Source organism: Macrobrachium rosenbergii, chromosome 59 (assembly GCF_040412425.1).
Source record: "Macrobrachium rosenbergii isolate ZJJX-2024 chromosome 59, ASM4041242v1, whole genome shotgun sequence".
In the NCBI taxonomy this organism is placed as follows: Eukaryota; Metazoa; Arthropoda; class Malacostraca; order Decapoda; family Palaemonidae; genus Macrobrachium; species Macrobrachium rosenbergii.
Window position 1 is genome coordinate 31232114 of NC_089799.1, and position 25000 is coordinate 31257113.

The window sequence follows — 25000 nt, forward strand, 5'->3', positions numbered from 1 at the left end:
TTGCTATCTCGTGTTTTCAGGTAGTAAAGTCCAATATGACAGTACGCCGACACTCACCGGTATCACTTTTAATGTTTAGGGACTCTTTAGTTTCACTTCCGTCAATAAGTATCGTCGGGCCATTGAATCTAACTACTGGTTCGTATTTGTAGACATATAATTTAAATTACGCTGTTAATTATCAAAGGCATTGTAAATTCAAATGAAAATGTTAATGTGAATATCGATATCGGTACATTTCAAAATATATACACCATCTTCAACTTCCCTGCACTTTCGAAAACCAGAGATTATTATCCGAAATGATCGACCACTGCAGAAAAAAGTAGGTACCTACTTTTTCTGCAAAAAAAAAATTACGTAAAAGAAATAATGATGACTGATCCATCTTAATACAATCGAGCGAACTCTTGCCCGGGTCACATCCCACCCGTCCACCTGATTTCTCAGAAATCGCTCATGATTATTCTTATTCTGTTGAGGACAGCAGACACAGAGAAACAGAGACAAATACGGGTTAGTACATAACCTCTGTCCAACTCAGATGTCGGAGGTAAAAAAAGGAAATACTTAGGTCAATAGACCCATGAAGACCAGACGGCATACTCTCGACATGACTCGGCGGAATAATAGGCGCTGTGGTCAAGGATTGGACAGCGACTGGAGAAGGTGTTGGGTGGCGGGTGATTGTACTGGGGATATTGCGGGTGAAGGGTCGGGGGGTGGGCGCGAGGGAGTTTTATTCCTGTGGCTGAATGTTAATGTTGCTGTAAAAGTAAAAGAATGTTTGAAAGTAGTTTGCAGTTTATTCAGAGAACGAGTGTTGGTGAATTGTTTTTCTCACCAGTGATCCGACAATTTATGTTTTGTAGTTACCTTAGCTAAAACCTGAAGTAGGATTACTTGAAGCATCGTAGTTTTAATGTTTTTATGGTTGGTCGTTTTTTCTTGGGCATTTGCCGCATTTGGAGAAACCTATTATTATTGATATTGATGTCTTTAGCATTAACTTGTTTTTGCATGAAGTGTCTGAAGGACTCTGATTTAAAGTGGCATTCTGATGTTCCTAAACTATTATATATATATATATATATATATATATATATATATATATATATATATATATATATATATATATATATATATATATATATATATATATATATGCTGACGCAAAATTCTTTTAAAAGTTGTTAGCAGTTTTTCAGATGATACTGAATTTATGTAACTTGGCTTAGGTATCTTTGGAGGGGAAACGTTTATTGTTACAAATAATACCAACAAAAATATGGTTTTTAATGAACATTGCGATTTTGTGGCTTTGAAATGTTTGTTGCTCTGAAAGGGGGATCCAATCGAAATTTCGAAAAAAAAAAAAAAAAAAAAAAAAAGTGTCAGTGAGATGAAAATGTGGCTCCAAATACCGTAGAGTTTAAAAACTTAATTTGTTGATGTCCCTTATCAAACAATCGACAGAATTTCGTCATATGCACAAAAGGTCTAGTTACTATTTCGCAACCTTGTCATACTAAAATAATAATTATAATTTTTTTTATTAAAGAATATTTGCTTGAACATAATATAAATTGTCTGGCCTTGCATGCATTTTAATTTTGAATCCTCATCTCCCTGGCGCCTTTGCCCAACGAACAATTGTCATGCAGCCGAGCACTGGGAGGTATTTTAGTGTGCGAAGACTACCTTGTCACCACATCTCGATGTGAAAGTACATTTTATTAACGATATTTTGTACTTTCATCTCAAGAAATACGTTTATGCAATAATGCAATAGTGACTTGGCACAGACTCTCTTTCCCCTGTGGACTGAAGGCCTGTGACACGAAGTTTATATTACATGCACGTTATATCTTGATTGATTTATTTACGCAAGCCTCATGTTTATTGACATATTAAATGGCATTTACAAATATGTTAACGATGACTTCCCTAAGATTACCAAGTAAGGTAAAAGTTATCAAGTTAAAGCCGGTAAAATGCGTTTTGATTGACAGCAAGATAGGACTTGGATCCTCAAGTCTCCCAATTTATTCTTTTGGTAATGTGTCTTTGCGGATGAAAAATGTCCACATTCCTTGAGCAACCTGTGACGATCCCCGTAGTGGGGTAGTGCCGTCATTGCATCTCACGTGGTGTACTGTAGGCATTACTTAAGGGTCTTTGCAGCATCCCTTCGGCCCCTAGCTGCAACCTCGTTCATTCCTTTTAATGTACCTCCGTTCATATTCTCTTTCTTCCATCTGACTTTCCACCCTCTCTAACAATTGTTTCAAAGTGCAACTGCGAGGTTTTCCTCCTGTTACATCTTCCAAACCTTCTCACTGTCAGTTTCCCTTTCAGCGCTGAATGATCTCATAGGTCCCAACGCTTGGCTTTTGGCCTAAATTCTATATTCTATTCTACTCTGTTCTAACCTCTGACATCTGGCTGTTGTTTAACAACATTTCCTTTCTGTTGCTTCGTTAGTAACGCCGAATCGGTGTAGACGAAAGCTTCTCTACTTTTGAAACAACGAAGGAAAGTTAAGAAAGTCATAAAAGTTTCGAGGGATTTAACTTCGCTGTTTATTCCTACTGAAATACTAAAATACTGTAAAGAGGGCAAGTTTTAGTTTTCTTCACAAGAAAACTATTGTGCCGGCTTTGTCTGTCCGTCCGCACACTTTTCTGTCCGCACTTTTTCTGTCCGCTCTCAGATCTTAAAAACTACTGAGGCTAGAGGGCTGCAAGTTGGTGTTGATCATCCACCCTCCAATCATCAAACATACCAAATTGCAGCCCTCTAGTCTCAGTAGTTTTTAACTTATTTAAGGTTAAAGCTAGCCATGATCGTGCGTCTGGCAACGATATAAGACTTCGTTAAAGTTTCATGGGCTGCGGCTCATACAGCATTATACCGAGACCACCGAAAGATAGATCTATTATCGTCGGCCTTGATTATACGCTGTAGCGGCTGTACAGAAAACTCGATTGCGCCGATGAATCTTCGGCACATTTTGTTTTTATTTACTTGTTTAAGTTGTTCATTCTTTATTATTTACTTATGATTTTAGTCTCAACGATGAAAGATTTCTGTTTACTTCATCCAAACTTATTTGTTGAAAGTTATTGGAGACCCGCTTCCCAGAATGCAGTGGCTTTGGGAAACCTGGCGGGGACTGGTGCTCTCGTCAGGTATTATTTCCCTTGGGTGTAAGTTATTCCAAGAGTATAGTGAATCTGATATTAAACGTTACTCGTGTCTTAATATATGTGAATATATATAAATATAAATATATATATATATATATATATATATATTTATATATATATATATATATATTATATATATATATATATATATATGTATATGCATAGGTATACAGTTTTATATATATATATATATATATATATATATATATATATATATATATATATATATATACATACATGCACATATATACATGTATGCATATACATATATATAAATACATATATATACATTTATATGTATGTATGTGTGTATATATATCTCTGTGTATGTATGTGTTTGTGTGTGTGTATTTGGTTATGTTGTAAGGCATTGCCATGTTTTGAGATAAAATAGTAAGTATAATTACTAGTAATTACTAATCAGTAATGATTAAATTTGTGGTTATTACTGTTAAAAGCGACACTAACGACAAAGCCAACGATTGCAATGAAAGTGAAGCAAAGCTGGAAAGAATACGCCAGGTTCCTCGCCGTCTCCCAAACCACTTTTAAGAAGACTTTCCCATCAAAACGACGGAACCGACTTCGACTGTGTTTGAAGCAGGCGCAATAGCTATCGTATCCTGTGGCGTGATTGTGCTTGATTGCTGGCAAAGTGCGCGCGCGTGCAACATCGTTGTATTGGCCTGCGTTGTACAACCCTCAGTGCTTGCAAAGACATTTGCTTGCAAGACTGCGAGGTTTTATCGCGTAGGTGCATTCCGCTGCGACCTTACGATTGTGTTTACTCTGCCGCATTCCACTTGACTTGAGTTCGTTCGGTGTAGCATATTTTGTCGCGTAAAAAGCTACGTTTTAGGCATTTTTGCCTCGTTGGAGATATGTTTTGTGCTTACGTGATGATAGACTTATCGAAAAAAAAAAAATGTTTCAGCATGTTTTTCTAACAGTCAGTCTTTTTGTATGTCTGTCGGTCTCTTCCTTTATGTATGTATGTATGTACGTATGTATGTATATATGTATATTTGTGTATGTATTATAATATCCCTGAAGGTAGACTCATAGGAGGGAAGACAAGAAAAATTTTATTCCCCTGGCCCTGTTACAGGGGAGGTGACAAGTCATTTCTCGGCAGCCTGGTTATGCAAAGGTCAGGATTATTGGAAGTCATGGTTACCAAATTGAACTGTAACTATAAAAAAAATTAAAGATCAGTCATGTAAAGCTTTCGGATAATAGATTTTACGTAAGGGCAGACTTTAGAATAGAAACCAAAAACTGTCCTTAAAATTCCTCAAAGACTTCTCCCGATAATTTGATTATACATCAACACTTATTTCCTTATGTATAAATTATTCCTTTTATATGCATAGGATGAAATGTTATAATCTGTGAATTAGAGAAATAAGTATTATTTACAGAAACATAGCTTACATGATGGTGGGACTAGCAACTTCACCTCAATATTAATGCTGAGAAACTTGAATCAGAAATCAGGATTCAGATGTGAATTGCAGTGGATAACTATATGTATCCCATAAACCTTAAGTGGCAACAGTCTTGACGTGCGACAGGTGCTATAATTCCGTTGTTAAATATGTGATTAAAGGATTTAAATTTTAAACTAATTCTTGTGCGAGGTTTATTAAAAAAAATACAGAGCCAGTTTACTAGATGGTGAGTGGTGGATTTGCATATAGTAAATATATAATGATGTCGACGACATATATCTGTTCATACATTTAAGATAGCTAGGCACATTATTCAAAAGACAGGGGCTGGAGAGGAGCTGAATGAAATGCATTAACAGATCGTATGATAGGACGAACTCACGTCCCCTATGACGTTATCCCTCAAGGTCTTAAGAGTTTCAAAGGTCTTTGGATCTGAACCGATGTTGTACGCCAGTCACCATGGCTGTTGCTTCTGCTGTAAGCGCTGATGTTGCAGGTGCTAATACTGCTTTTACCGATGCTGTCGAAGTTGCTACCGCTACTTTTACTTCGTTAATGCTGCTGATGCAGCTTCTGCTGGTGGTGCTCTTATTATCCACCTACATCACACATCAAGGTCGTGCAAACCAGTCAAAGGTAGTTGAGTGGTAGAGCAAGTCTGTGTAAACGGCTGTCTGTTAGCTGTGCATATGCATCCGGGCAATAAGGTCTACTTTCCTCTATTTTCATCCGAGGCCTTTTTCTTTATGGGCGTAAACTTGGACAGGTACGTGCCAGACTACGCAAGGTCGTATTGTGCACTGTTAGGGTAAATATCAATCTGATCTCTTTTTTATTGCTTGATTGATTAGGTCATTGATCTTATTAAGATAGAAGCAATGCATATTTTTATTGTATTTTTATTTTTCATGCGAAGCACACGATTTGTTTTATCTGTCTATGATCTTTGTGATATCAAGAACAGAATTAGAAAGAAATAAAGGGGAAGATTATAAGAGTGAAGAAAAACGTAAGTAGGTAGAACATTCGAAAGCTTATCAGTAGAGTTTATTTACATGATTGTAGTTTTTATAGGAAGTCGCTTTTTTTGGTAGATTCGTAATGTTTTACCTTTGGGCTTTTATTTAAAACTCCAGTTTCTTGCAAGAGCTGACTTTATTTCAAGAATTTTGACTTTTGTTGAACTTTCTGCATCAATACACAAACACACACACACACACACACACACACACACACACACACACATATATATATATATATATATATATATATATATATATATATATATATATATATATATATATATAGAGAGAGAGAGAGAGAGAGAGAGAGAGAGAGAGAGAGAGAGAGAGAGAGAGAGAGAGAGATTCTCATGCAACAGTGCTTCTGAAATTTGACCAACGTCCCGTGAAGGCAACGTTAGTCTGCTCATTAAAAAAAAAAAGTAAAAGAATCAATAACTATGAATCGTACAGTCAACAAAAATACCCTTGAGATCGCAGCTTACGGATCTGCAGCCTTTTATAATTGTGATTCAAACAGACTTCGTTTTCGACCCTGCGATTTCGGCAAGATACTTCCGCCCTTGTTTGAGGGGAGGGGAGAAGTGGGAGGGGGAAAAAGGATCTGAGACTGATTAGGTGATGGGGAGAGGGGAAAGGGAGCAGGGGAGGGGTTGGGGAGAAGAGAGTGTTTGAAGGTGGTCAGTTCTCTTGGAGCATGGTACACATTGTATGTGTGGTTGCTCTTCTGGGTCGCTTCGGTTGAAAGAGCCTGTTGAGGGCGTTTGTTTCGGAATAAGTGTCTCTCTCACACATTTACGTCCGTGTACGTGCACGCGCACAGGTTCAGTGTTATAATAAATACATCAGACAGATAGAGGACAGATTTTCAGTTTCAAAACAAATGTTAGAGAGAGAGAGAGAGAGAGAGAATAATTGTTTTGGGCTAACTACTGTTGTACTGCTATTCTTTTTATTTTTGCTTTTATAACTTTTGATTTTTTATGTTACTTTTTCACTCATTATTATTATTATTATTATTATTATTATTATTATTATTATTATTATTATTATTATTATTATTCAGAAGACAAACCCCTATTCGTATGGAACAAGCCTTCATGGGCCATTGCCTTGATATTAAACTGGGAAGAATTCTCATGGATTACCAATTTTCCGTGTAATAGGTGCGGCTTCAAATTGTGAAAGTGTAAAGTTAATGTGATATGTGTTTCCGTTCTTTCTGGCATCAATGACCGCTGTTAATTATGGCACCAACTTACATTTTAAAATCAGTTAATCGGCTGCTTCAGCACAGTATATCTTGAATTAGTCTAGCACTGTCATCAGGTGCTGGTAATTATTATCTGACTTTTCATAAGAACTTTGTTCGTTTCATAATAATTGTGTACATGAATAATTTCAGCTAATAATCAGGTGTATAAGAAACAATGGAAAGTGTATTGATGACACAGAGTATTGCAGCATTCATTGCTTTTCACATTATACTTTTTTAAACTTGCAGTTAGATGTGTGTGCCCGCCCTATGAGGTTCTAGATAGGAATTACACGTTATTGGAAGTGAAATGCGGAGGTTTGTTTGCCCTTACATGTAGTGTGCAGTCTTGTCCCATCCTTTCATATCTGGGATGTTGGAGAACAATATACTGACATCCGTCAGATTCAGAACATAGGCCTCTTCCGAGGTAGGTTAGTGTTGATCTCAAATTTCACTTGAACCGACCTTTACTCTCGTTGCGCTATCTGGCTCAAAGTAATGTGGCGTCTGGTAACTGATACATAGACGTCTTACGTTACGGCCCTGGATGTACCTTTTCTCATATTGAATAAGCGTTACTCGCTGCATTTCCTCGCAGTTTTTCATGTGGAGGTCGACGGACTGGACAGCTGAAAGCCTTTATCTGTCTCAGGAGCGAATAAAAACGAAAGAAGACGGGAGGAGAGTGAGTTCTAACCAGAAGGGAGGAATAGACTTAAGTTATATTTTTAAAGAACTTGAAATTTCGTCTTTCAGTCATGTCATTATTCCTTATCATGTTGTACATACTTTTATGTATGTGATTTTTTGTGTGTAAATGCTGTATCTATATGAACAGATAAATAATTATTGAGGCTTATAACACTATGCTTTAATTTTGAGTTGTCATTGCCTTTTTTGAAGACCTACGAAACCTTATAGAATTGCACTGAACATGACTATGATATTAGGAATTCAATCTGTTGAATTTGAAAGTAACCCAAAAACTTGTGGGAAGGGGCAACCTTATGGAGCCGAACTATTGAATTACAGATCGCTAGATATAATCATAATCGATTAACGTCAAGTCTAATTTTTCTTTTCGCAGGTATTTAATTCATTAAAATATTATTTTGTTATTTTTGGAAACCAGAATTCCCGTATTCACTTCATTCTGCTTGATTACGAAAGCAGGACCCGTCAATGATAGTGGTTTTAGTTTTTTGTACAAGGAAACTATTGTGATGGCTTTGTCCGTCCGTCCGCATTTTTTTCTGTCCGCCCTCAGATCTTAAAAACCACTGAGGCTAGAGGGCTGCAAATTGGTATGTTGATCATCCACCCTCCAATCATCGAATAGTAGTTTTTAATTTATTTAAGGTTAAAGTTAGCCATGATCGTCCGTCTGGCAACGATATAGGACATGCCACCACCGGGCCTTGGTTCAAGTTTCATGGGCCGCGGCTCATACAGCATTATACCGAGACCATCGAAAGACAGATCTATTTTCGGTGGCCTTAATTATACGCTGTAGCGGCTGTACAGTAAACTCGATTGCGCCGAAGAAACTTTGGCGCATTTTTTACTTGTTTTGTCTTTTTCTTCGTTGCAGCGTTTGACTGGCATGAAGTGTACAGACTTTTTACAATTGCGGTAGATTTTACTGATTTATATTTGATTTTGATGCAAAAGAATTTGGTTTATAGTAGGTTATATATATTTTAGGTATATATTTATTTTTTTATGATCTCAAAATCTGCTGACGGATTAGATGTTACTTAAATTAGTAGGCTGTTTCTCTCTCTCTCTCTCTCTCTCTCTCTCTCTCTCTCTCTCTCTCTCTCTCTCTCTCTCATTAATTCATATTTTGATCAATTCGTATAATTGGTCCTTGAACGATGGCGTTTCTGACTGTTCATTGAAACAATGCAACGTTGCCATATATAGATGAAATTTCATTTTCTTTAAATGAGTGCATCGCTTAAAATAAATGACCAACTTAAGATGTACATTTTGAACAAATTGTCAACCATGTCAAATTGCATGTTGTAATATGTTGACAAAAAAATTGATTACGCAAAAATGAATCGAAAATAATAGATAGGAAATACCGGCAGGCAAAAGAAATTATTTTATAAGTTGAGCGATTGGTTTTAGCGTTGCCAAAGCATAAGCTGCGCACGTTATTTGCGCAACTATCGGATTGAGTGTGCCTCAACCCTACTTTTAGTTTATTAAACACGGGAACAGCAGCACCTTTAGGTAGTGAGAACCCTCTCTGCCTCTTGGGGGAATGTGGGAGAGAAGTACTTAAAGGGGAAAATGAGAGGCAATACTTATCGGGATAATAACGTGTCTTTCGTAGCAAGCAGTTGAGAACCTTTCATTTGAGTGTTGTTGTCGTAATGCCAATCATTTCTTTCATAATACCATGGGTCACCAAAGTGAAATTTTGCTCTAATTTTCTGTTTCCTGTTGATGGCTGCGTCTTTGCTCTTTGCTTATTGAGCTATCTTTTTCTCACCAGGTTACAGTTTGGTGTCGATGACGTCATCATAATACAGCGCTATCGCTTCAGACAATGGTGAGTATTATTTTATTTTTCTCAGCAGTATAAGAGGTGCATTTCATTTGCGCCTATTTATTTATTTATTTTATTTCGGAAGCTTGGGTGTACATTACCAAGCATTTTCTTTCACTCACGTGCCTTGAGACAAATTGTATAAGTTGCTGATTTGATACCCTTAGCCACTAGTTTGCTTTCGTTTTAAATTATTCTCATGTCGTGTAAGAGGAAACTGTGTAACAAAAGGCCAGAGGTTTTAGGTTCTGTATTTAGAGATTATTTTCGTCGTGTATGTGTGTTTGTATGTATCAGGGAATGGGTTATATGAATATTTAATGGTGTTAGTTCACTACGGGGTACGCATGCTTAGTCACTGAGTAAGACTGAACATGAATAAGAACTGTAGTAGGGGAAATGAAGTAAACAGAAGTTAGAAAGATTTGGGATAGACCTAGCAGCACCGTCCATTAAAATGATCCACATTCCGGTTTGGTAGCAGATGTGGAAATGGGCCGCTTTGGAGCGGGTACGCTGTCGAATATGATTCAGCATCCGAACTCCGGTTTACCTTCACGGGCTGTTTTTATATCGAGCTTATTTATAATGGGTGTTAGTATCGGGGTGGTCGGTGACTGACGGTCTCCCGTACACGCAGTCTGCATTTTTGTATTTTTTAACGCGAATTGATTTTATCTGGTATACTCCACGTTACTGAGTTTTCCTTTTAGGCAGTATTCATTGTCCATGGAATATTTGAAGTCCTTTAGAGCGCTCGAACAATACGGAGTATCCAGAGAATTGTGCAGATAGAACAAAGGTGTCCAGTGGATGCTGTCAGGGTTGAGATATTGCGTTCTACACTCTTGAAAAATATATGCATACATACATATAAATATAGGTATACATATATATATACATATAAATATATATATGCATGTGTGTATGTATATTTATATTTATATATATATGTATATATTTATACATATATATACTGTATATATATATATATATATATATATATATATATATATATATATATATATATATATATATATATATATATCTTGAATTAAACAAATTTGGTCTTACTGCGATTTTTACAGACTTGAATAAATCATCGTAAGCTGACTGGTAAGAAAATGTTCTATCAACAATTTTACGTAAGTTGTCAAACGTGTCTTCAATTTCGTGTCAGTATCCTTGACAGCATGTGTGTGACATTGCGCGTATTATATATGCAGTGAATGTGCCATTTGGTGTCTAGAGCTTTAATTCATTCATGAAGTTTCAGTGTCGCATGTTTTGGTTCTTAATGTTTTAGTGCCTTTCTGGAGTTAATGTATATAAAGAAAACGTACTGCTTTATCTCCCAGCCCGAGAAGAACCCTAAAAGAGTTCAGAGGTCTGGTTAAACAAATCATTTATAACTAACTAACTACTGTGTTTAAGTAAATAGTGGCTTTGCTGTGAAATTTTTTCCAAGCTCATGTCAGTATAAACTTATCTACTAGAAAGAAATTTACTGTTAAATTTCCTCTCACACACACGTTTATATATATATATATATATATATATATATATATATATTTATATATATATATATATATATATATATATATATATATGTGTGTGTGTGTGTGTGTGTGTGTGTGCGTGCGCGCTAATCGAGAACGGCCAGCGTAGCATTTTTAGTTTATTAAGCAAATTTTCTACATTATCAAGTCTCATCGTCAGTGTTGTAAAATGATATAAGATATACAAATCAAGATCAGACTTCGTAAAACCAATGTACGCACAAAGTATATAATTGTTAAAATCACAAAATCATTAAAATTGTCAAAAAAAGATGATATGAAAACTTTAAAAGCAGTAAGACCAGTACGGAGCTTTGTTGGAATTAAAAACTGAGTAACATTATCCCTTTTGGAAGATAGGACATGGACTTAGTCTATATACAAAACAGAGGAACGAAGGGGCAGGCGGCATAAAAGTTAACAATTCCAGAACGGGGAGCGAAGAGCCATTGGGTTTGGACAACAGTATTAAAATCAATAATGAAAACGAAGTTTTACATCTTCTTGCCATGGTCTTGTATGCATGTGTGTGTATGTATGTATATATACATATGTGTGTGTGATGTGTGTATATATATAAATATGTATATATATATATGTATGTATATATATATATATATATATATATATATATATATATATATATATATATATATATATATATATATATATATATATATATATATATATATATATATATATATATATATAATATGTGTGTGTAGCCTTCAGGAGATGACTCACTGGCAGATCCTCTTTTCTCAAACTCCTTATAGAGAAAACACTGAATTGTGAAGCGGATCTCAGCCTCAACAGCGACTGAGAGAGCGGAAGACTAGCTTTTCTAGGCCGTGCAACAACTGCTTGTGTCGTGTGTCCTCGTGTGTCGTTTTTTATCGTTATTACTTTGTGAATTGTAACTACATATGAAAAGCAGTCCGCCTCTACGGTACCTTGAGTCACGACAAGTCAGGAAATGGACAGGAAAGAAGAAAAGGGGTGCCGGATGTTTGGAAAGGCAGTACCTGTGATTTTGACGTACGATCTCTATCCAGACGACCTTACTAAGGTCGCTGATACTTTTTAGCCGTTTTTTCTTTCTTACTCGTTACTGCCCTTTTTTTCCGTACTTCTGTTCAATATTTCTGTTTTATTTTGTGACATTGTTTCACCTCTTTTTCTTCTACATCTGCGTTTATTCGCCCAGGATGAAAGATATGTATATGTATGTCATTTGTATGCTTTGAAAGTTACATTCTGTAGGCAGTAATTTTGGCTTCTGTTCCACCGTCCGTCGTTTCAGAGTTACGAATTTCATTTGCAGGTGATGTGCAATTTTGAATACAAGGTTATATTCTGACGACATTGAAAAGTAATTTTTTTTTTTAACGATTTTCGTGTACCAATCTTTTTTTTATGTATAAATTTTCTAATTCCCAGACTATTCATAAAGTTCCCTTTTTCTTGTAAAATTATATTCAGACTTTATGATGGTTTTGGTTGCATTATGGTATTATGGGCTGATGGTGTTTTGTTGATCTTATTTCCGAATCTCTCTCTCTCTCTCTCTCTCTCTCTCTCTCTCTCTCTCTCTCTCTCTCTCTCTCTCTCTCGAGTTAATGGGTCGTATTGCGTAAATATAAACAGCTGTGTATTGATTGTAGAAAGCTGGACGCATTGTGCGTTGGTATAGAAAAATCGAAGCTTGTAAGAGAGAGAGAGAAACAAAAAAAGAGTGATTATTCCATAGCACAGCCAACCACCATTCGTTGGCATCTCGTGAAGAAATAGCGCGTCTGTTCCAGCCCCTATAGCTTTTTCTTTCCTTCGCCCCACATACCCTGTATACAGAAGGTTCCACCACTCTCCCTTTCCTAAAATGGCATTAGCTCCTTGTTGGCACAACTGCTGACACCTATATTCTCGCAAGGTCATCTTAAGTGACATAATTGTAGCATTCTTTCTCTCTCTCTCTCTCTCCCTTGTAAATACCTTAGAGAGAGCATTCTATAGCATTATTCCTCTTTCGTTCTCCCCCTATACCTCCGGTTGTACTGCACGATTAGCAGTATAGTCAACCTTTTTTAGTCATGTCAGGTCAGAAAGCCTTGATCGGGGTCCATTTTGGAAAGGTCCATAATGTAGCCGTGATTACGGGCAAGGTCGGCAGCTTGGACGCCGAGTTTAAAGGGAAGGGAACCGGTCAGATTTTATGTGCTCTCTTTTCTACGTTAAATTGTTTTGATTAATTATTAATCAGTTTGGCGTATAACTAATTCTGCACACACACACACATTATATATATATATATATATATATATATATATATATATATATATATATATATATATATATATATATATATATATATATATATATATATATATATATATATATATATATATATATATATATATATATATATATATATATATATATATATATATATATATATAATATATATATATATGTATATATATATTTAAATATATATATATATATATATAATATATATATATATATATATATATATATATATATGTATATATATATATATATATATATATATATATATATATAATGTGCATATGAATTTATCACATCACCGTGACATTTTTTTAAACTATAAATGTCGTTTAATATCCAGTTCGCGCTACTAATGAAATGTCACCGAAGGGGAATTATAAGTGATAAATGATTCGGTACCCAAGTGACTCGAATACCCGACAGTACCCATCAACGACTTCCAGTCGACGTTGCAGACCACTGAGCAGTCAAGAGAGATATAAGTTAATGCCGTCTCTACCGTCCATATACCCCTCGAGTGCGGTACTTTTGAAACACGTAGCTGTTTATGAATCTTTATCACATATATATACACATATATATATGTGTGTGTGTGGTGTGTGTGTATGTGTGTGTGTGTTTCATACCCTCACAGGTAGGCATTAAGATAGCTGTTACTTTTTTCGTTGCATAAAGAGTATAATTGAGGTCATAGGCTCTGCTTGGTTTGTGTTATAACTTATACGTGTCTATGAATTATTCATGATCATATAATGCATACAAAATATATACATTTCGTACAATTAACCTACTTTTTGCAAACACGCATGAATTGTACATTGGTGTATATATATGTATTAATGTTTATAGTATATCTATGCACATCTGTATATAGTTGACATACACACTTGGTTAGTTACTTGCCCTCAACCATACCATCCGTATGCGTATGAATTCCTCACGTGACTTGAATTATGTATACACGTATACCTGAGTAATTAAGTACAGTTGTGCAATTCCAGCCGTGTAAACCTGTGCTCACTGTTATGAGAACGGTTTCGTTGATGCTGAACCAACCTTTGCTCGTAGATCTTGAAATCTCTCGAAAAAAGGGAACGACTCGTAGTCTTGGTTATATTTTTTACAGCTTATTTTTTAATAATGTAAATCTCGCTTTTTAGAATAAAGCAGATCAGTGTTTGATTGTATTGTCTGACGAAGGCCATGGCGTCATTTTCATTATGGTAACTCATGGCATTGTTGTGAAAATGACATTGTTGTTATTATTTTTTTTGATGACATTATTACTATTATTAGGCTACTGTTGCTATAGCTTCGTCATCCCTCCCCTTGAAAATTATTGTATTCTCTTGAAAAAAAAAGAAGGAAGAACGAACGAACTCAGTGATTAGGAATCGTGCGGACTGTGTAAATGGCATCCGCTTGCTCTAGTTCTTCGAATCGAGAGCCTTGGGGGACAATGCTGAGCTTTTCATTAAGCGCCGTTGCGTTCGATGGCCGAGTAAAAGTCGCCGTTTATTGGGCTAGATTTCGCCATTTCTTCCAGCGATTCAGAGCGCTTTTTTTTTTTCTTAACGACTTTTTCTATTTCTGTGTATTTATAGCGTTTCACCACTATTTTATCGTTGATCTTAATGATACGGTTGCCGTTTATAAAGAGAGATTTTTTTCATTTTTACTTTCGATGACAGGGGATATTTTGAGAGTATATTATTATTATTATTATTATTATTATTATTATTATTATTATTATTATTATTATTATTATTATTATTATTACTGGTAGAAGTAGTAATAATAGTATGTAAACGCGAGGATATTTTTTATGGTATTTTTTAGAAGAAAGTGTGGTACATTAGAATTTAAAATACATTATCAATTTCTACTGAATGGGGACCGATTTTTTTTATTTTATTTTAATATCAATCGTAAATTTACCTACAAGCTTACAGTACATGCATGCGAGTAAACACACTGTGTACCCGTAGACTATTAAGTAATTAATAAATATTTGGAACTTGTAATGCAGTATGCATTCATTAATTTGTTTGTCTTGTACTTTTTCATTTTCAACTAAATTCTACTATGCTTCGGTTCTTTTGGTTTTTCTGGATTATTATTATTATTATCATTATTATTATTATTATTATTATTATTATTATTATTATTATTATTATTATTATTATTATTCATGGATTTTATTTTTACAGTTTCTCCGTTCCACATCCGTTTACTTATTTTGCATTGCTTTAGATTATGGATTACTTTTTACTCCATATTTACGTGACTTTCGTCTTTCTGTACCTAGTATAAATACGTACGTATGAAATCGATATTAATGCCCCCTTATTATCTTTCTGTGTGTTTCTGTGTATACATGTATATGTGTGTGTGTGTGTTGAGAGAGAGAGAGAGAGAGAGAGAGAGAGAGTGAATGTTCGTGCGTTTATGCGTATGTAATGGCAGTTGTGATAGCAACAGCCTTGTGAAAAGGAGCGAAAAGTTACGACCGTAAGAAACTGTCCAAATGTCTGGAGTTCATCCGTCTGGTGTCACCGTTTCAACATATTCATGCCAGCGAGAGAGAGAGAGAGAGAGAGAGAGAGAGAGAGAGAGAGAGAGAGAGAGAGAGAGAGAGAGGAGGGGTGGGGATTTCTTGGATAGAACGATAATTCATTCAAGACAAAAAATTTAAATCGTTTTGCAACAAGAGCCTAATCAGCCTTGGCTTCGTAATTGTGATCTCGAAGCATTGCGTTATAGGACACGCTTATTCATTCTTAAATGTTAAAGCCTGTTATTCTTATTTATAGTTTTAATGTTTATGGAGAAGAATTTTAATTATACAGAGCTGATGAGTACAAGATGGCATGTGCCAACATCTAACATTTTTGCAACGTTAAGTTATAAACGTCCTTAGCTTATCAGTAGAAATCAAATGGGTTGACATTTTGTTCTGTGAAAGTAGGTTTGTTCACTGAAATTGGTTCATGTAATAAACGTTGGATTAGTTGAACTGAGTTGCTGTAAACTTTAAATTTCACAATTTAAGTAACTTAGGAACTAGTCTGAATGTAGTGTTGTATTTTAGGTGATTTCCAAGTGTCAATATTTCGTCATAGATTACTGAAGGCTGTAACGTTGATTTTGCCGACTGATCATAACTCCTTAGCTAAATGATGAAACTGAAATTTGACCACTTCATGATGTATATGTCTGTTTAGACTTCAGCGCTGTTAATAAAGTTTATTAAAATTTACCATATCTCTGTTGCCTATAGTGCACCTCTCGCGGTGCAATATAGGCATTGCTTAAGTTTCTTTGCAGCGTCCCTTCGACCCCTAACTGCAACCCCTCTCATTCATTTTACTGGACTTCCGTTCATTTTCTCTTTCTTCCATCTTACTTTCCATCTTCTAACAATTGATTCGTAATGCAACTGCTAGGTTTTCCTCCTGTTACGCCTTTCAAAACTTTTTACTCAATTTCCATTTCAGCGCTGAATGACTTCATAGGTTTCAGCGCTTGGCCTTTGGCCAAAATTCTGTTCTATATTGTGTTCGGTTTTAAGGACAGTAATAAGTTACATCTACCTTGGCTGTCTATTTTTTCCTTCAAAACGTTCTACTATTTCGATGTATTTTATTTTTTTTATTCAAGATTAGATGTGTCTTAGATGTACTCGAACTGCTTAACTTTAATTAAAATATCCAAAAACAGAGTAAATGTTTTGATATTGTAAACAGCAAGGATCAGTAAAACTGAAAGTCAGATACAACCTCACAAAAAAAGTTATTTATGAAAAATACAGTGATTACAAGAGTGCCGTTTTTCTTTACATCGCTTGTCACACTCTAGTTCAGGATATGTTTTTCATCATTCTGTGAACACTCGGCAAAACATGTAGCAATATTCCATAAATTATTCTATTGAAAATTAAAATGATTAATGTCTTATAACGCAAATGAATGGTGTCTTGTGTTAATGGGCGTACGAATGCACATGCGCGTGCACATAATTTTATACACACACAATATATATATATATATATATATATATATATATATATATATATATATATATATATATATATATATATATATATATATATATGTATATGTATATATGTATATATATATATGTATATGTATATATGTATATACATATATGTATATATATATATATATATATATATATATATATATATATATATATATATATATATATATATTAACATCTGGATTTATCAGACACCAATATAACAGACTTATTAGCTTACCAACTACATTATTTTTGATGGTTTTTGCCAGGCTGCCTTTTTAGACGTGATGTGTTTGCTGAGAAATCTCATAAACTGAGTGGCAATAGTTCACTTAAGTCTGCTGCAATTGAATGCAATTACTGCTGGCACTGGGTTATGCTGGAAATGTTCAAGAGTAGCTCATATCATAGGGTCCAGGTTAATTATCAGATAATGCCACAGTGCCACTTATCCAATGCCAATCCCCTAAATTGATATATATATATATATATATATATATATATATATATATATATATATATATATATATATATATATATATATATATATATATATATATATATATATATATATATATATATATATATATATATATGTGTGTGTGTGTGTGTGTGTGTGTGTGTGTGTGTGTGTGTGTGTGTGATGATTATAATCACTTTTGTACGTGATTCATTTATCATACATTACCACAGGTGAAAAATAAGAGACGGGGTGTAGGTCCTACACCCCGTCTCTTACTTTTCACCTGTGGTAATGTGTGATATATACACATATATTACTCCTTCTTTGGGAGTGTTTGTGTGTGTGGGTGTATGTGTGTGTGAGAGAGAGAGAGAGAGTGAAAGTAAACGAGACCAATGGCCGGAGTGTGCTGCCATTTCCTGTTTCCTAAAGGTTAGTTGGGGCTCTGGCTGTGTTTTGGAGCAGTCGATGTTGAGATATCGATTGAGATATGTAGGCTGGTGGCGGGAGAGGGGACGCAGCCTTTTGGCTGTGATTCTGGGGAGGGATAGGATGTGGATGGGCTCTCTGTTCCCCCCATCCCCCCTTCCCCCTCTATCGTCCAAACATGTCGCTGGAAAGTGAGGGACCCTGGTGACAGAGTCTACCGTGCAGAAGGAGAGAGAAAGAGAGTGAGAGAGAGAGGTTGGGTGATAATATGGAAGTTTGTGCATGAAAGAAGTAAAAAGAGTTGATCAGACCTATTTGGTGTCATAAGTTTCCACGCCGAGAGAGATGTCTTGGTTGCCACTGACATGTTTATAGGTCACACTTCATTTGTTATGTATGTTTAAATTAGTAGCTACTTATACAGCTTGGATTGGAATGTAAAGCATACTTTCAGATCGTCAAGCCTAGTGTTCCTAATTCTGTTGCTCGTTATATTTTCCTATTTTGGCGACCTAATTCTGCAGCCTAATGTGGTGCGTGAGAGAGAGAGAGAGAGAGAGAGAGAGAGAGAGAGAGAGAGAGAGAGAGAGAGAGAGAGAGAGAGGTGCTTTTTTTGTTCCTCAGATTTTGCCCTTATTAATCAAATGCAAAAATGAAAAAGATTAAAGACGTTGTTACTAACTTGAAAAAAATTAAGAAGCCCAGGGTCTTCCCCATAGATTTATTCCTCCGGTATCGTATACTTATAACGCTTAGCTCCTGTGAATGATTATATCTTTAACACATTTTTTCCTTGCGTTTGAAAATAAATGGTTGCCACAAAGTAGATAATAACCTTATGGGTGACGGCGCACTGGAAAACTATTCTTTAACCTTTTTGTATCGTTTTCATCAATACTACTATTTCGGAGTTCGAGAGGAAATGCTGTTTAGGAGACACTACGTTTTATTAATGTTTTGTTATCAAAAGTTGGAGTTTGCGCCTTCCGTTGCAATTGTAGAACTCGAAAATTTATTTGTGTGTAGGGATGGTGATGTTTTCTTTTGTAAGGAAGTGTTTGAATTAAGGCTTCTTCTAACGAATTGTTATATTGCAATATTACAGCAGTTGATGTCTTCAGTTCAACAGTTACACGAAGTGCAACTGTTGAATACAGACAACGGTGCACATCGGGCGGCTTATTTTTGGCAGTACCAAAGGTTCTTAGAGCAATGAAAATGGTTGTTATCTGAAGTTATTTTAGAACTGACCATTTCATTGTGGAAAGGAACCGAATCGATGCCGCGGGCATTCTGACACGCTCTTATGACAAAGATATTAACTGTTGTGTGATATTAACTGTTGTGTCACTTGACATAAGCTGCCCACTTTACCATAATATTCTGTTGTTAACATATTTTTTCTCTCACTTATCTCTTTCGAGTGTCTTCGTCCATTTTTTCTCTCTACCTGCATAATTGCTTTCCCTTCTTCAGTATTATACTTGCTTGGCATCTTCCTTCAAATGGCGTTGGATTAAGTTTTTGGTATACATTTAGTTCAGTTATAGACTTGAAATTGTTTTCAATATTGATCCATTTTTTTTTGGGGGGGGGCGATAATTTCGTTCCTTGAGTCCAAGAAACAGAATGGTCGTATATTTTTAAATGAAGCTTTTTATGTCAGACGTCTTTATTTTTAATGTTCCGGTTTATTTATTTATTTTTTTTTTTTACTCTTGAGATGTCTGACAGAAGCAGCTTAATTATCCTTGCCCAACCCACTCTCGAAGGGGAAGCCAATTAAATATGAGGTAAAATAAATAGGTGGAGGCTATAGAACAGTGTCTGAAAAACGGGAAAATTATAGGAACCCGGAAACGCAGAAGCAGGTAGAAGACTGTCAGAGCTTGTCAGTGAAGGAAAAGGAGCAACAATACCGGAAAATTATTTTAGAAAGCAATCTGGTCAAAAGACATACAGGTACCAAAGTAAAGTTCATCGCAAAATCAAACAAAGAAAATTCTTGGAAAAGAGGTGATTACGCCTCCACGGCGTCATCACGTAATAACACAATCACTGCACCCATTTTACGTGAAGGGAGTTATTCAAGATTTGCGCCAAGAGAAGCAGAGCTGTTCCGTAATTATGCTGCAATACTGTAATTATGGAGCCATAACGGTTGTGGCCTCACAACTGCAGTAAACATTGGCTGCATTCGTAAAGATATCATCATAGATTTTTTCAGGATATTTTTTTAAGATCTTTTTTTCTTCCGCCTTTTTTGCTGCTTTTATCTCATATCATGTTATTGATGTTTAAATTTTACAACAACAATATACATTTGTAAAGAATGTTCATACGAATTTTTTTTTTATTTCTCTTTATATTCCTGCTGAAGTGTGCGTTCTTACGTTAAAAATAAAATTTTGTATGCTTGAATTTACCGACAGTAGTGAGTGGATCAAAAAATATGAACGGCAAAAAATTACACCTGAACAGATGAACGTACTCTAGTAGGTTTAAATCTCTTGTGCTTGCTGCATTGTGACATGTTTTCTCACATTCAAAACCAGTCTGCCCCTGTTAGTCAGATGACTATGGAGAGAAGGATGGAAGAGAGAGAGAGAGAGAGAGAGAGAGAGAGAGAGAGAGAGAGAGAGAGAGAACGGAAACGAGTTATCATCTCTCAGTCAAAATGTATACCCCCAAATCATAATTGAAAATGCGAGGTATGGCGAGGTAATCCTTCTTCAACGGGTTCTAGCTATTCATCTCTCTCTCTCTCTCTCTCTCTCTCTCTCTCTCTCTCTCTCTCTCTCTCTCTCTCTCAATCAGAGTAAAATTAACAACCAGTTTATCATCTGTTTTTCCTATCATAGCAAAAATATGGAATCATCCAAATTTTTGTGCAAGCATTTCGAGAGCTTTGTCGTAATGTATTACTAAGTACGCAACATTGCAATGTCACAGGTGCATCTTATTGTGGTAGTTATTAAAGTTCGCGCTGACGCAATAAGGCGAGATTGCAACTGGTAAAAAATATGCACTAACATAATCGTGCCTTTAAATTATCAAACAGTCACATAGCCAAACGCACGTAAACGCATATTGTTCCTTTGCAAGTGTTGTTTTTGCGTGAAGTACTCATAGATAATTATGAAGGTAAATGCCAGCGCAACAGCGCACTGGCTTAAATAGTATAAGGCAGGGCTGTTTTTGGGTTTTTGTCGTCCCATTCCATTTTGGGAAACTGTGTGAATGTATTTATTTACGATAGCAAGCACAGTTATGGTTATTGGTTCTTTTATAGCAAAAAGGAACAGGAACAAGCATCTGAAAGATACACGGGAACATTTCAAGACTCATTATATCCATTCACAAGTCGACGTATCATATTAGGAACTGAATACTCTTATAACAGAAAACAAAAACTGAGAACCGCCTAAGTAAAGAAAATTGGGCTTTATCATCATTTCAACCCTCGGTGGTGTGACTATTTTCAGTACTATTCTTCTTCTTCTTCTTCTTCTTCTTCTTCTTCTTCTTCTTCTTCTTCTTCTTCTTCTTTTAACGTGCTTGTTTTCCCATTTGTATGGGGGTAAGCACGATGCTTTCTTTTTGAAGGACTTTGATTTGGCTTTGGGATAGACTATAGTCTCGATCGGCTGCCCTGCCTGTCATCGCTTAGACCTTAGACCCTCGTAGCGTGATTACGTAGCGTATGTACATGTATTCAGTACTAATGAAGCTAACTAATCAAGGACTCTGAACGTAGTGTTTTTGTTAACACCATTTCCTTAGTTTTTTTTTTTCATGTTCTCGACGGCCAAACACATATTCTCTTTCCTAAACCTTTTAGCATTCAATATTGTCTTTTATTCCTTTAAGATGTTCATCGTGAGTTATTGTTACTTTTTCTCATGAACATGTATTCAAGCTTGCGTATTGGTACTGGATTCAGCACTTCGCACTGCTGGTAACTCTCGTATATGCTACTTCGTAATGACGTTTCCAATATTTTGTTCATTGGCGATTGCACATTTTGCCTTCTACTTCCAGATTTGGATCAGTTGCTCGACTTTTTTACTATTAAATCCCTTGGCATTTATTCATCTGCATAATAAAAAAAGAAATATAAAAATAGGGAGAACGCAAATGTACGTCATCATTTCGAAAATTCTTGGAAGGTGAAGGAAAAATGCTAGGTCCAGAAAAAGTGGCTTAAATGAACCACTTACGAAACATTCTGAAAAACCACCTGTTAGGTAATTGTAGAGTTGCCATAGTCAGACGTGGATGTTACCATTTACCAAAAAAACAGGTTTTATTTGGCCTCTTAGGAATATTTGGCCGTTCAAAGTCCATATATGTTCTCTGCAATTTTAGTATTTTCTTGTATGAACTCCCTAAGGCTAATACAAAACCTTCCTTGCTTAAGAAATTAGTTACCATACATTGCGAATATACGGTTATTTTAACCGAAGCATAAAGAAAATATGGTTGAAAGAACTGGGATTTAATCAGCTTGGGGCGCATGTGCTCTGAATACTAATGAAGCTCTTGACTCGAGCGCCTAGCCACCACTACTCAATAGTTGCTCTGGTATTTTGACTCTGTAGTCGCTTTGACTTTTTTTTTTTTTATTGTACTTCATTAAAAATGAAGTAGATGAGGCCATAGACTTACCAAACAATGATAAATCTTAATACGTAAGCTCGTGAGGCACCGCAGACTATTGACAAGTTGACGTCCTTGGCGATCTTTGATAAACATTTAGCTCATTGTAACATAGATGAATAAGAGGAAGTTGAATTCTTGAGATGCTAAAATCTCACCTTGTGTTACGCCGCTGGGTCTCAGATTTTTTTTTTTTTTTTTGTGCACGCTGTATTTGGCCCAAACGTTTGAGCCTGGGCCACGGGAGGCTGTAATTATACTCTTAGCAAACACTACGAGGGAAAAGGTCAGCTCTATAAGGCGACGGAGCATCGGTGCCCAAGAAAATGCTAGATTAGTGGAACTTAAAGAAAAAAAAAAAAGATTAGTGGACAAGCAGTCGGTCTTTTAGAACGAGGTTCTTTTTGACTTGGAGGACGTGAAGTCCAAAGGAAGACGAAAAGAAAAAGTGGTCGACTGATATTTGGAACATATGTTCCATATCCAGGTGCAATATGATGTTGACTTTTTGTCTTAATGGCTTCTTGTTGTAGAATATTTATCTTCTCTTTCTGAGGATTATTTTGAAAAAAATTTGTTTAATTTCTGCTTAACAGCAATTAACCGTTTCCAGTCACGGCTATCCAAAGACTTTAAAACAACCTGTCAGAAAAGAATGTTTAGGCCAATGTACCGGAAATACTTTAATTTTTCTCCTTCAGCCTCCTGACGGCCTAGGATTTGTTAACATGTTTTTGTACCGGTCCGTTGGTACGGGTATGTAAATTTGTTCACACACACACGCGCACACAACACACACACACACACACACATACACACACACAGACAATATAAGAGGCGGTGCCTCTATAAGGTGCTACCTTCACGGTTTCATCAATTACTTAGGGATGGGTTTGGTAGCCCTGTGCCCTTATCCTGCCTGGTTGCTGTGGACCGAATTCGTCCTAACTACCAGATACCGAATTCACGGAGGCACAGTGTGGTTTAACCACTTTAACCGAACATATCTAAATCGTTCCGCTGCTTACAGGAATCGAACCTTGATCTTCTCACTGGCAGAGAGTGTTATTACCACTTGGCCACGATTCTTAGCGCCTTGTTATCTAAAAATTTTGACCTAAACTGGACGATGTTTTGTCTAGCGGCTGAATTTTGTGATATAATGATTTCAAAAGATTGTCTCCAGAATGACAATCTCTCTGAATAGGTAAGTTATTTTTTCAAGAAGACTTTCTAGTTTACTTAATATATTTTGGTCCAAATGCATTAATGAATTAGGGGCAAAACTCTAATTGCAGACGCTATCATGACATTCATAGTAGAAGTTAGGTTAGGTAGGCTCCACACTTTTTTTTTTTGTGTTAGCGGCGATGATTTTCACTCAAAATGTTCAAATATTTAATGATTGTATTTGTTGAATCGCAGCTGTCATCAAGCACAATGTTAACGTGCCTTCTTTCTTTGGAAGGTGTTAGAAATTCTGAAATATTAACCCTTGAAATTTAAAGTGAAATTTTAATAAATGTTGTGAATTCAACGAACATTTTCCCTAGTTCTTCTCTAGTTAAAAACAATTAATAAATTTGAGCGTTAACATAACCTGTAAATATATCGTCCTGTTCGGTAATTTTGTATATTTTTAATCAAACAGTGATCATTGATATCAGTACTCTTCACCTTTGACGCAATATTTCAAAATGAGTTTATCGTTTATTTGTAGGAGGGTCAGTGTGGCACTCGTTTGAAGGATTTCTTTAGCGTTCATGTTATTATTATTATTATTATTATTATTATTATTATTATTATTATTATTATTATTATTATTATTAGAGTTGGTGAGTTCTGGCATGTGCATTAAAGCTATTAGAGTAAGAAATTATAATTTACTAACACGATACTTTTCTCTCTCCTCGATTCATATTTTATTAAAAATTTATATTGCCTTATCACTAGACTTTGCTATGTATGATTTCACACAAACAGTGGTCAAAACACGCTTTTTTTTCTGGTGCCAACCTACTATCTCAAGCGATCGTCTC

At 35.6% G+C, this 25000-nt stretch overlaps 1 protein-coding gene across 3 annotated transcripts in view; it reads left to right on the plus strand.

Annotated features, from left to right (window-relative positions):
- LOC136837385 (rho GTPase-activating protein conundrum-like) overlaps window positions 1-25000 on the plus strand; it is a 336616-nt gene that overhangs the window by 221604 nt on the left and 90012 nt on the right. For 2 of the 3 annotated variants that reach the window (XM_067102143.1, XM_067102142.1), the window contains one exon: window positions 9450-9506. The exons of the other annotated variant lie outside the window; for it this stretch is intronic. The gene's annotated coding sequence lies outside the window, so the exon portion shown is untranslated. The remainder of the gene's footprint in view (window positions 1-9449; window positions 9507-25000) is intronic. 3 annotated transcript variants of the gene reach the window in all.